This window comes from Carcharhinus amblyrhynchos, chromosome 3 (assembly GCF_965287045.1).
Source record: "Carcharhinus amblyrhynchos chromosome 3, sCarAmb.v2.hapA, whole genome shotgun sequence".
Lineage (NCBI taxonomy): Eukaryota > Metazoa > Chordata > Chondrichthyes > Carcharhiniformes > Carcharhinidae > Carcharhinus > Carcharhinus amblyrhynchos.
Window position 1 is genome coordinate 45,881,930 of NC_137326.1, and position 12,819 is coordinate 45,894,748.

Sequence of the window (12,819 nt, forward strand, 5' to 3'; positions counted from 1 at the left end):
CCTTTCAGCTGGTATCCTTCCCACCCACAAATAAATTTTGCTGCTCAGAATTTGACAGGTGGCTTCTTCAGATAATTTCAAGGCCGATTAAGCCCAATTTAACACACAGTAACAAGCTAAATCTTGCCAGTTCTCACCTGGTCATGCAGTGGCATTGGGATTATGGCATAAGACTGCAGCAAGAACCTTTGGCAGGCTGCCCAAAGGAGGGATATCCTGCTCTTACACTGATGGGCTGGCAGCTGTAGTCTCTTATAATAAAAATAAAAATAAAATACTGCTGATGCCGGAGTCTGAAATAAAAACAGGAAATGCTCGATAATCTCAGCACGTCTGACAGCATTTGTGCAGACAGAATAGAGCCAATATTTTGAGTCTGGATGACTCTTCATCAGAGCTGTGTTCTCTTGTATTCAGGCTTTCTAAAGATGGAGGTGCCCTTCCTCTTCTTTACCTGCAAACTGCTGCTTTCCATGCTGGGGAACCCACAATTGGCCTCCATCTGTCATCCTTAAGTAAATGACTGGTTGCCCTCTGGCTGCTAATTGGCAAAATTTGAAACAAACATGGCGGCATGGTGGCACAGTGGTTAGCACTGCTGCCTCACAGTGCCAGGGACCTAGGTTCAATTCCCGGCTTGGGTCACTGTCTATGTGGAGTCTGCGCCGGTTTCCTCCCACAGTCCAAAGGTGTACGGTTTAGGTGATTGACCATACTAAATTGCCCCTTAGTGTCAGGGGAACTAACTGGGGTAAACCTATGGGGTTATGGGAATAGAGCCTGGGTGGGATTGTGGTCAATGCAGACTCAATGGGCCAAATGGCCTTCTTCTATACTGTAGGATTCTATGATTCTGTGCTCTCTCTCCTTACAGATGCTGCCAGACTTGTTAGGGTTTTCCAGCATTCTCAATGTCACTCATGTATGGCTGCTCCTGACACAGTGTGGGGTCAGGACCTGCATTTGACCCCAATGCTTGGACCCTGATCCAGATCACAAAATCCTATCCACCAATTAAATTATAAAATCCAGAAATACTGCACATTATGAAACAGCAAAAGATTTGGGAAAGGGTATAAGTAATTAAAATTTACCATACAGTAACCATGCATGTCTTGCTGGTTTTGACCTAATCATCCTGACCAGCCTATCCACAGGTTTAACTTTTTCCTGTGGTCACAGGAAATTTTGGGGATGCCACTTCTAATCAGGGATTGACTGGTAGACCTGTCTGGATCCAGTGATATGGAAGATAATGGGTCGGCCAACCACCTGTGGCCAACTGAGGTGGTCAAATAATCTTTTTAATGTGCTGGTAGATGGCATTTTGCCATCTGGAAAGGATGAATAATGAAAGCTGGGAGACCCTTCCGATTGGGCACTCTGTTTCCTACAGAGGCACCCCCAGCAGTAAGGGTTGCCTTTGTGGGAAGAGCCTCCCACCCTAGTCTGATTGACCCCAGTTATTTCCAACCTTACTTCGCTGAACTTTTGGCATGTTCCAGGGCAGCTGTTCCTGGCATTGCTGCAACATGATGTGGAGATGCCAGCATTGGACTGGGGTAAACACAGTAAGTCATCTCACAACACCAGGTTAAAGTCCAATAGGTTTATTTGGTAGCAAAACCAACTAGCTTTCGCAGTGCTTGCTGTTCCTTTGTCAGGTGAGTGGGAGTTCTGTTCATTGTCTGTACCTTTAAGACTTGATTACCTATAAAGACTCGCATTCCAACCATTACTTTGTAAATCAAGTTTGTGTCTTTATATGCCCTGTTTGTGAACAGAACTCCCACTTACTTGATGAAAGAGCAGCGAGCACTCCAAAAGCTAGTCGCTTTTGCTACCAAATAAACCTGTTGGACTATAACCTGGTGTCGTGAGACTTCTTGCTTGCTGCAACAGTCAGGTGATGCTGCTCGAACTGAAGCGCTACCAGCCCTCTATTGACCTGGGCTCCTGGAGGTGGGCAATCTGCCTCAGAAGCGTAGAAGTCATGACTTCACGCAATAATGAGCATGAGCCACAGAAAACAGAGTCATGGCTTCAAGGGTAGGTGGGGACGGGCATTTTGGCCAATAGGCAGGGTCAATGCCTCTGTGTGAAATCCTGGTGATGAGTTATATAATCTATGAAAGAGATAACTGTGAGACACTTCTTCAATACCTGGCTCATGATCAAGTTCTCTTTTGTCTCAGTGGCTGCAGCATGCAGGTTGTCAGCAGAATTTTAAACCTTTGTGAATCTCCAATATTAAAGAACATTGGTTGGATACAGGTGATATTTAAATTATTTGTCTTGGTGAATCCTTTCCATAAGACAAGCACTCAAATGTCTTCTACTTTTATACTCTTATCTACTTAGCTTTCATCCTCCGTTCATTTTTTCCAGCTGCCAATTTGTCCTTCCACTCCCTCACTTATATCCTTGGTGCCTTATCTTGAGGGAAACTATCACTCTTTTCTATCCCAATCATTACCCCTGGCAGGGCCCCCCACCCTCGCTTTCTTATTTTTGCCTTGTATTTGGGAGGTGTCCATACAAGGGAACATAAAATATTAGATCAAGGCCATTTAGGAGGAAAATCAGGAAGCACATATTCATCCAAAGGCTCAGAGAAATCTAGAACCTTTCCCACTAACAGGCTACAGCTGCTGGACTAATTGAAATTTTGTTTTGTGAAGATATCAAGAAATATGGTGCAAAGTGATGAAGGGTTTGAGCGACTGATCAGCCATGATTTAACTGCATGGCAGGGCAGATTCGAGGGTCTGGGTGGCCTGCTCCTCTTCCTATATTCCTTTGTCTGGACTTCTTGGGTAGAGTAGTTGTTATAAAATTCTTCAAATTTCTCAAGAAACAAATGGAACTGTAGAGTTTTTATGGATAGGTGAACAAAGTTTTGGCAAATGGTCTCTCATTCTTATTTGCCTTCGGATCTTTTTATATAGAGTATTGGTTTCAAGAATTGAAACTAAAGGTTTGAGCAAAGATCACAATGAGAAACAAAAGTATGACTATTAATTAATGTCCAGAGTAAGAGTAAAACTGGAGTTCAGTCGCTAAAGAGTTTATCAGGAATGAGAAGAGAAAATGGACATGCCTATTGCTGACCACATAATTAAAAAAAAGAGGCTGTTCAATTATTTTTTGTAAACAAGACATGAAAAAGCAGAGATGAGAAAATGCCCAAGTAGCCAAACTTAGGTGAACATTTTTGATAATGAACATCAAGCTTGATGCTGAAATCAAGCGTGTCAAAGCCATCCTGCAAAATAATAGTTACTCTGGTGAAACCCTTGCTCATTGTGTGTTGCACAAATGCATGAATGTGCCTAAAGCCTTCACTTTTGATCCTGCAAAGCGCCCAGTCGACCTCAGATTATCCTGGAAATGTGGGATATCATTGATATTTAATCAGTAGGTGAAACTAGCTATTTCTCGCTGCTCCTATGCAGAAGCAACCCAAGTGGTGTTCGCCATTAACGGGATTCTGTCACCAAGTCAAAAAGTTTTTCTACCTATTACGCAAATAAACAACGTGATGTATGAATTTCAGAGCTGGTGTGATATGAGGTAAGTAGGACGTACATCCCAATGACTGGTGGATTGTACTAAACAACACATCGCATCCATTGTTTGCAACAGGGACCACACACAACTAGTCCATGCTGGCAAAACTGAAAACATAGTGCGGAAGTCTCTGATCACATCCATATCCATGCCGCTGCAAGTAAGAATGGAGAATTTGGTGTTCCAGCCAAAACTGCATTCACTTTAATGGCACTAGAGAATCCCAGCCACAAACAAGGATGGCAGTTCTCAGCACAAGTGTCTAACATTAGATGTGATTCTGCAATTGGACAACATTTGCTGAACAATCTGGAATGTTCTAAGAACTACATTGACAAACCAAATTAACATTATTGTTTGGGCTCGCACTGGTGTGCACTTACACATTCCAAAAGCTACATAAATTAACATAGAGCGCGGTCATTTGCAGATGGAAAAAACATCTCAATTAAACAAAATAGCCATTCTCTCCTTTATTCCCCAAGGCAATATCTTGATCAACACAAGTCAAGCTGCCTGATCCGAACTTTAACAATTCTTGGCAATCAACTTTCAGTTAACTGCCATTGTCAGTTAACTGGTGCATTCTCCATAACAACTCCCCTGCTAATCAGAGCCTACTTGCCAACCAGCCAACACTCTCTTCTCATGAAGTATAAATTGTTGTTTCCTTTACATTTAGTATTCTTACACATTGTCCTGATGAATGCAAGACAAAAAGTTTTGACAATATGCGGTTTCTTCCAACAATATTCAACATTCTTTTAATTGTATTTCTCTCTGGAGATTGTAATAGTTTCAAGTTTTGTCATTAAATGAAATGGGTTTCCTCAAGAAATGAAAAGTTTGAACCATTCTTCTCTCATTTCGCCTTCTAGGAGAAAGAGTGTGGAGTGCACATTGTTATGGTCAGCTGAGAAGGGGATCAGTGGCTTCCCTTTATTCCCATTACTTTTTTTTTGCCACAACAGGTTTGTTTTTGGAAAGGGATAGTTACCAACTCAATGAGTATTTAACTGTTTAAGTGCTGTTACTGTAAAGAACATACAGACATGTTTCCTTGTAAGATTTTGAAGAAGTGAACAGTGTTTGTAGTAATTAACACAGATCTAAATAAAGATAATAAAAATCCTCTGCCTCTCACACGTGCATTCAAGGTTCACATATGTGCATGCATGTGCACACTTAGGTGGATAGATTAAGCAGTTTTTAAGGCCCAAAAAAGTTAATTTTATATGGATTCAGTAGATGTATGGCTTGAGAAGCCTATGATTTACTTTTGTGGTATGGAGGAACTCTTCATGAGGAAAGCAAAAATAGTCACACCTGTTTGGTATTTTCTGGCATGGCTTTTTGACCCACTGTCTTCATGTAGTAGGAAAGTGACAGTAGCTTCAACCTTCAGATGGTACTGGGACCCAACATGCTTATGTTGAAAAGAACATACTTGCTTTGGATTGGTGATCTCGCTGCCTTTGATTTTAATTCAACTTATTATTGTCACATATATTGGGATATAGTGAAAAGTATTGTTTCTTGCATGCTGCACAGACAAAACGTATCATTCATAGGGTTCACAGGGGAGAAAGAATGGGTAGGGTGCAGAATGTAGTGTTGCAGATAAGTGAAGAGAGAGATCAGCTTAATATATTGCAGTAGGGCAAGACCTTTTCTTGAGTCGGTTGGTATCTTACCTCAGATTTTTGTATCTTTTTCCCAACGGAAGAAGGCAGAAAAGAGTATGTCCAGGGTGGTGGGGTTCTTGATTAGACTGGCTGCTTTCCCGAGGCAGCGGGATGTGTAGACGAAGTCAATGGTTGGAATGCTGGTTTGCTTATGAACTGCTCACCGAAGCAGGTTAATATTTGAATTGAAGGGATCCTGGCAGCTTTCTGATGACCTGGGTAATCTTGACTGCTCACTAACCTGGTTTTACTGAGTAGATCAAGCTAAAATTATCCCCTCAGTACTCAGCACTGAGGTTTCACCAAGGCAATAAATCTGCTAGAAAATTGGTAAAAGCATAGAACCTTAGAATGATTATAGCACAGGAGCACATTTAGCACAACTTGTCCATGCCAGCTCTCTGAGAAGGAAACTCACCTTATCCCATTTCCTGCTCCCACTCTTTCCCCATAGCCCTGCATTTTTTTCTCTTCAGATATCCATTCTCCTTTGAAAGCTGTGATTGCACTTGTCTTGACCACATTCCTGAATACTGGATTCCAGATCCAAAACACTTGCTGTTTAAAAAAAAACGCCCATGTAACCATTATTTCATTTGTCACAAATGTTAAATTGGCCTCTTCTCGTTCTCCCAAGAGGAGCAGTTTCTCCCCTTCTACTCTGTCCAGATGCCTCATGTTTTCAAACATCTATCAAATCTCTCCTTCATCTTCTCTTGCCGAAGGAGAATAGCTCCAGTGCTCCAACTGTAACTGAAATTTCTCTCCCTGTAATTATTCAGGTCAATCTTTTCTTTTCTGCACCCATTCTAATGCTTCCATAATGTGATGCCCAGAACTGGACATAATACTCCAGCTGAATATTAAATGAATCAAGTCTGGGAAAGAAGTTGGAAGTATTATGGTTGAAAACTTTAATAGCAACTTAAATTGTGGGGCAATATCAAAAAACCAGATAATGGGTGAGATTCATTGGCCTCCCCTAGCGTCTTTTTCAGTGGCAGGAATTGGCAGCAGGATCTTCCAGTTCCACCACTGTTAATGGCATTTCCCTTTGAAGCTACCCCAACCTGCCAGGTAATCCACAGCAGGGGGGACGCTGCCTCTGGGACCAGAGAAACCCATCAGCATAAATGGCTGGAGAATTCCAGCCACTAAATGTAAATTCTTATAGTGAAAATTTGTTATGATTCAAAATGGCTGAGAAGGAACTGTTTTCATTCGACCTCGGAACATCATATGGAAAATTGCAATACTTGAATAACAAATGGCATGTAGACTGGAAATTTGCAGGGTCTGAAGTACCACATGCAATCACTTGTCCCAGTTAAGGTGAAAAGATCAAAGTATCTAAAAAAAAAATTCAGTGCAATCAGTCTGACATTGCTAGGAGTAAAATAGTGGAAACCAGCCACTAAGGGAATACTTCAGAATGAACTACAACAAGTGCTTGCATTTATCCAGTACCTTCAAAGTAGAAAAAATCCCAAGGAGTGTCAGAGAAATATGGAAAAATAATGAAATTGAAAATAATAAATGTGAGCTAGGATTTTTATAAAAGGAATACAGTATCAAAGAAATCTCTTGAATTTTTTTTGTGGATGACTGAACTAGCAGCTGAAAGAATTGTCATTTCCATTTTCCTTGACTTTCAATAGATTTTCTTTACAAAGTCTGTCACCAGAGACACACATGCAAAGGTACATGGGAGCCAGGGTGAAGTTGCAAATTGGATGGAGAATTTGCTTGGCAATGGAAAACAAAAAGTTGTTATATCTGGTAATAGATTGATCTGGGCAGTAGTGAATTGCAGAGCCCCTGAGGGTACAATACTGGGACCTCTGCTATTCATACTATGTGTTAGTAACCTTGACAAGTGTATTGCAAGCAATGTCTATATTTGTTCGTGACATTAAATTGGGTGGGCTATCTGCCAAGGAAAAAGTGCATTGTTCAAACCGTTTACAGCACTTATTTTAAAAAAAAGAGTGCTAAGTTAAATAAATAATTCAATGTCTTGGCATATTTCTTAGAAATGTTGCAAAACATGTTACTTACAGCCATCTTATACAGAGATGTCCATTTTTATGATTTTAGTTGGTTAGAAAATGAGGGGAACACCATGTTCTTCCTCAGATTGTACTTTGGAATCATTAGCATCCACCTGAATCACAACGAAGGGTTTCATTCGAATATTCACTGCTAAACAGCACTTGACAACAATATAGCATTTCTCCACTTCTTCAACCTGTTATAGTTTTTTATTCTTTCACGGTTCACACATGTTGCCAAGGCCCCTTCACTTCAAATGTTATCCAGCTTCACTGAGCAAGCAGCAAGTTCACTCGTCCAAAGTCAACATCCGTATTTTGGTTCCGATAACATCTGAAGATGGAAGCCACTGTGGCTTTCCTTCCTCATGAAGACAATGGGACATAAACAAAACATGGTTGAAAACACCAGAGTGGAAGTATTTTTACTTTCCTCATGAATTGCAAGATCAGCATTTATTGCCCACCCACAACTGCCTTTGAAGTTTGGTGGTGAACCACCATCTTGAACTGCTACAGTCCATGTGCTGTCAGTATACCCACAGGGCTGTTAAGAGAAGAGGGGCCAGGATTTTGACTCAGCGACAATGAATTAACAACGATATAGTTACACATCACAGTGGTGTGTGGCTTGGAGGAGAAATTGCAGTGGCAGCATTTTATGCATCTGCTGCCCTTGTCCTTCTTGTTGGCAGTGTCCCCAGGTTTGGAAGTAGCCTACGTGGTTGCTGCGGTACATCTTGCAGATTGTACATACTGCTGCCACTGTGTATTGATGTAGGGAAGTGAATGCTGAAGATGATGGATGGGGTGCCAATCAATCAAGCTGGTTTGTCCTGGATGCCGTTCAGCTTCTTGAATGTCACTGGAGCTGCACTCATTCAGGCAAGTGGAGAGTATTCCATCATGCTCATGACTTGAAGCCTTTAGATAGTGGACAGGCTTTGGGGAGTCAGGAGGTGAGTTACTCATCACAGGATTCCCAGCCTTTGACTTGCTCTTGTAGGCACAGCAGTTATATGGCTGGTCCAGTTCAGTTTCTGGTCAATGGTAACGCCCAAGATTTTGACAGTGGGGGATTCAATGATGGAAGTGCCATTGAATGTTATGGGGAGATGGATACTCCTTTGTTATAGATGGTCAGTGGCTAGCACTTGTGGTGTGAATGTAATTTGCCACTTATCACTCCAAGTCTGAATGTTGTCCTGGTCTTGCCAAATAATGTAAATATTATGCATCATCAGTGACCTCCCCACTTACCAACACATGAACTAGGAGCAGGAATAGGAAATTAGGCCTCTCAAGCCTGCTCCGCCATTCAATAAGATCATGGCTGAATTGATTGTGGCTTTAACTCCATTTTTCTTCCTGTCCCCTATACACTTTGACTCCAGTGTCAATCAAGAGTCAAATTCAGCCTTAAAAATATTCAATCACACTCTCTCTGCTGTGATCTAGGATAGAGAATGCCACAGGTGTATGATCTTCTGAGAGAAAAAATTTTCCTAATCTCCATCTTAAATGGGAGACCTCATTTTTTTTAAAAACCATGCCCTCCTAGTTCTGATCTCTCCAGTAAGGGATTTATTATTTCAGCATCATCATGGGTGGCCTGGTGGCACAGTGGTTAGCCCTGCTGCCTCAAGCACCAGGGGCCTGGGTTCAATTATGGCCTTGGGTGACTGTCGGTGTGGAGTTTGCATGTTCTCTCTATGTCTGCGTAGGTTTTCTTCAGTGTTCCGGTTTCCTACCACAATCCAATGAAATGCAGATTTGGCAGATTGGCCATGCTAAATTGTCTGTTGTATAACGAGTTGTGGGGATAGGGTCTGGGTGAGACTGTTGTGTGGTGTGGGCTCGATGGGCTGAGTGGCCTCCTTCTACACTGTAGGGATTTTATGATCCTGTCAATCAGGATTTTATTCATTAAGATTGCCTTTCATTCTGCTCAACACCAATGGATACAGGCTACACTGTTGAACCTTTACTCATTCCAGGAATTCCTCGACAAACTCCTCATTCCAGAATCAGTCACACGATGAACTTTCTCTGAACTGCTTTTAATGCAATCATGTCCTTTTTTAAAAAAGGCAATTATAACTATGCACTATACTCCAGATGAGATCTCACTTAAGCCCTGCACAACTGCAGCAAAACATCCCTATTTTTACATTACATTCCTCTTCCAATAAATGATAACATTTCATTTTCTTCCTAATCACTTGCTGTATCTGCAGACTAGCTTGTTGGGGCTTACATATCACCCAAATTCACTTTTACCCCCGATGTACACTTATTTCTGGGATGCTATTTGTAACATCTTCAGTGAAGACAGATCCAAAACATTGTATTCAAATAATCAGCTATTTCCTTATTTTCCATTACTAATTCGCCAGAATCATTCAGTAAAGAAACAACATTTACTTTACTTACTCCTTTTCTTTTTAAATATCCCTTAATACTCTTGTTATTTGTTCTGATATTTATAGCTAGCTTTCTCTTGTATTTTAATTTCTCCCTTATGATTTTCTTTGCCAATCTTAGTTCTTTTTATATTCCAACATGAATATTATGGAATTGTCTGATTTTTCTTTCTATTTACATTATTGATCCTTTTCAGTTTGTTACTTCTAACCACTTGATGAAGGGAAGGTCATCGGTGAAGCAATTAAAGATGGTTGAACCAAGGATGCTCCCCTGAGGAAGTCCTGCAGTGCTGTCCTAGGACCAAGATCATTGACCTCCAATAACCAGAACCATCTTCCTTTATGTTGTCTATGATTCTAACCAGTGGAGAGTTTTGTTGCTGATTCCCATTGACTCTAGGCTTGCTCGGGCTCCTTGATGCTATACTCGGTCAAATGCTGTCTTGATGTCAAGGGCAGTCGAACTCATCTCAACTCTCGAATTCAATACTTTTGTCTATTTTAAGCACTGGACCGTGAACCTTCAATGGTCTGAATCAGAGGAAATGTTCCTATCAACTAGAGTAAGTTGACAATTAAAATTACATTCAACGTTGATAAATATCATGGATATTCATTGAAGAATAATTATTCATAGAGACAAGCAATGAACAAACATTGGCATTAACTCATCTTTGAAACTGTTATCATACTATGCAACTGTGACTTCTGAGTGTGTTGACAGTGTTTAGAAACACAATAGGATGAATGCAACTTTACTCCAAGGAAGGTATTTTGTGCACATGAATAAAATCAGATTCTACTAAAATCAAACAAGAATGAAATAAAAAGACTTAAACCTTAAATAAACAAACATGATTTTGAAAAGAAATGGAATGTATAAGTAACATAATTTATAATATTGAGAAAATCAGCCATCATGCAACACATGAAGAAATCTTCAAGACCAAACAAATTAAATAAATGATTTGTGACTGTATAACTCAATATAGAAATATCCTTGGGAACTGCCTTAATATTCTGTTTAACAGTTTTAATTTATTTCTAGAAATAGGCAAAAAGACACGGTTCCTTTCCTACTGTCATTTTTCATGTAACACATTAACTTATACCAACAGGTGACCAGTTTTACATTGAGCAGCTGACTTCCAGACAAGTTATTTATAAATCATTCATACACATTCCACTAGGCCACAGGATAATTCCGTATGATCGTGCAATCTTTCATTATCATGTCTTTTGTCAAACTACATCAGGAGAAGGAGGATCTGAAAGATTAAGAGGGTGCCCTGCAGATTTATATTCCTATAAAATCCAAAATATTTTCACAAAAATTCTTTCACTACCTTCTTCTGAATCAAATCAATATCATGTCTTTGCAGGGGTTAAATCAGATGGTAATGAAGTATTTGAATGCACAAGATAGAGGAAGGGTATGCAGAGCAGATCTTGTAAGAAGGAGACGAAGGGTGATGAAAACTGAAAAGATATAAAAGCTGAATGTTATTGAACAGATTGGAAATTGGTGAATGACAGTTCAAGTGGAGATACTGATACATCTGTTAAATATGCATACCATAAGGATATGTCTACACAGAGAAAGGATGAAAATAATCAATACATATTTCACTCCAAGGAGTGGGGGAATTGATATCACAGAGCTCTATATATAATGCTTGAACTTTGAGAAAAGAAAAGAAAATAAGGAAGTTGCAGTTTTTTGATGGAGATGGGGCCTGTGATAAAAGCATTGCAAAGTCCTCTTTAATGATTATACTGGTTGAACAAATGTACGTGAGTATTGTTCACTCTGTAGAGAGAAAAGAAAAACTGGGAAGGTTTCTGACCTTTCCTGAGAAAGGGAATTTGATTACAAATAATAGAGCTAAATTTCTCTGGTCCATGTGCAAATAGGTGGAAAGAACGATAAGGTACATGAACAGAAGGAAATTGAAAACATTTGCTATAGACATAGATTAGAAAATTGGTGTCAAATAACAGAAGTGCATCCAGGAACACAAATAATAGGTGACTTCAATTTACAGCAGATAAATTGAAAAAATTTGAAAAATGCGACAGAAACAAAAATTTATCTCTGGCACAATGTTGGTTTGGATGGTAAACAATGGATTAAAGAGCCCAATCAGCAAAGGCTCTATTAGATTTGACATTGAAAGAAATTTTATTTCTTTCTGCCAAACAAAAACATGCAGAAAGGAAATCATAATCCAAGCAGGGTACTTCCTTCTTAGGCCAATGCTATTTCAATGTTACTGTGTTCTCAGGCATTGGAGACAGTCAGCTGAAAAAAAAACACATGTATGAACAATACAAGAAAGGTCCAATTGCTTAGACTGGACACCAGTGCAATTTAAGTGTCCTAAGTAGACTAAATGGACCAGTCATTGTGGCTGCTCTCCTCAGTAAAATCATATGGCCATTCAGCAGAGTGCTGGGGAGATGTGTAAAAATCACCTCCTTCGGATCTGGAACATTACTCAAGAAATTCAACACCATCCACTTCAAAACAGCCTGCTTGACTGGTGTTCCATCCACCAATTAAAATATTTACTCCCTCTACTCCTAGTGTACAGCATGTATCATCTACAAAAGTCATGTCAGCAACTCCTCAAGGCTTCTTCAATAAAATCTCCTGCACCCACGACCTCTATCACCTGGAAGAACAAAGACAGCAGACACATGGGCATGCCAGCACTTCTAGGTTTGTCTCCAAGTCACACGCTGCTTTTTATAAAGTTACCTACTGTGTTCCACCTCTTCAAAAGATTTCTAATATTCCAAGCGTACACAATCAACTGCAGTACTTTCAACCACCAACCATGTAATCATCTCAACAATTTAAAGATAAGTGACATTCTTTTACAGAAACCATGTAGAGATCGTAAATAATCCTTTCCATAATGAGGGGTAATACGGAGCATTCTAATCATCCCTTCCACAACCTATTGAGACAAAAATCAGGCTAATGGACATATAATTTCCCAATTTTAACCTCCTGTTCCCTTTAAATGGTGATACATTCGCTTCTCTCCAATCCACTGGAACAATCCATGACTCTAATGGATG

The 12,819-nt window shown here is 40.0% G+C and overlaps 1 protein-coding gene across 7 annotated transcripts in view; it reads right to left on the bottom strand.

Annotated features, from left to right (window-relative positions):
* The window catches only part of LOC145339265 (contactin-4-like), a 2,278,868-nt gene that overhangs the window by 970,462 nt on the left and 1,295,587 nt on the right, over positions 1 to 12,819 (bottom strand). The window lies entirely within an intron of this gene.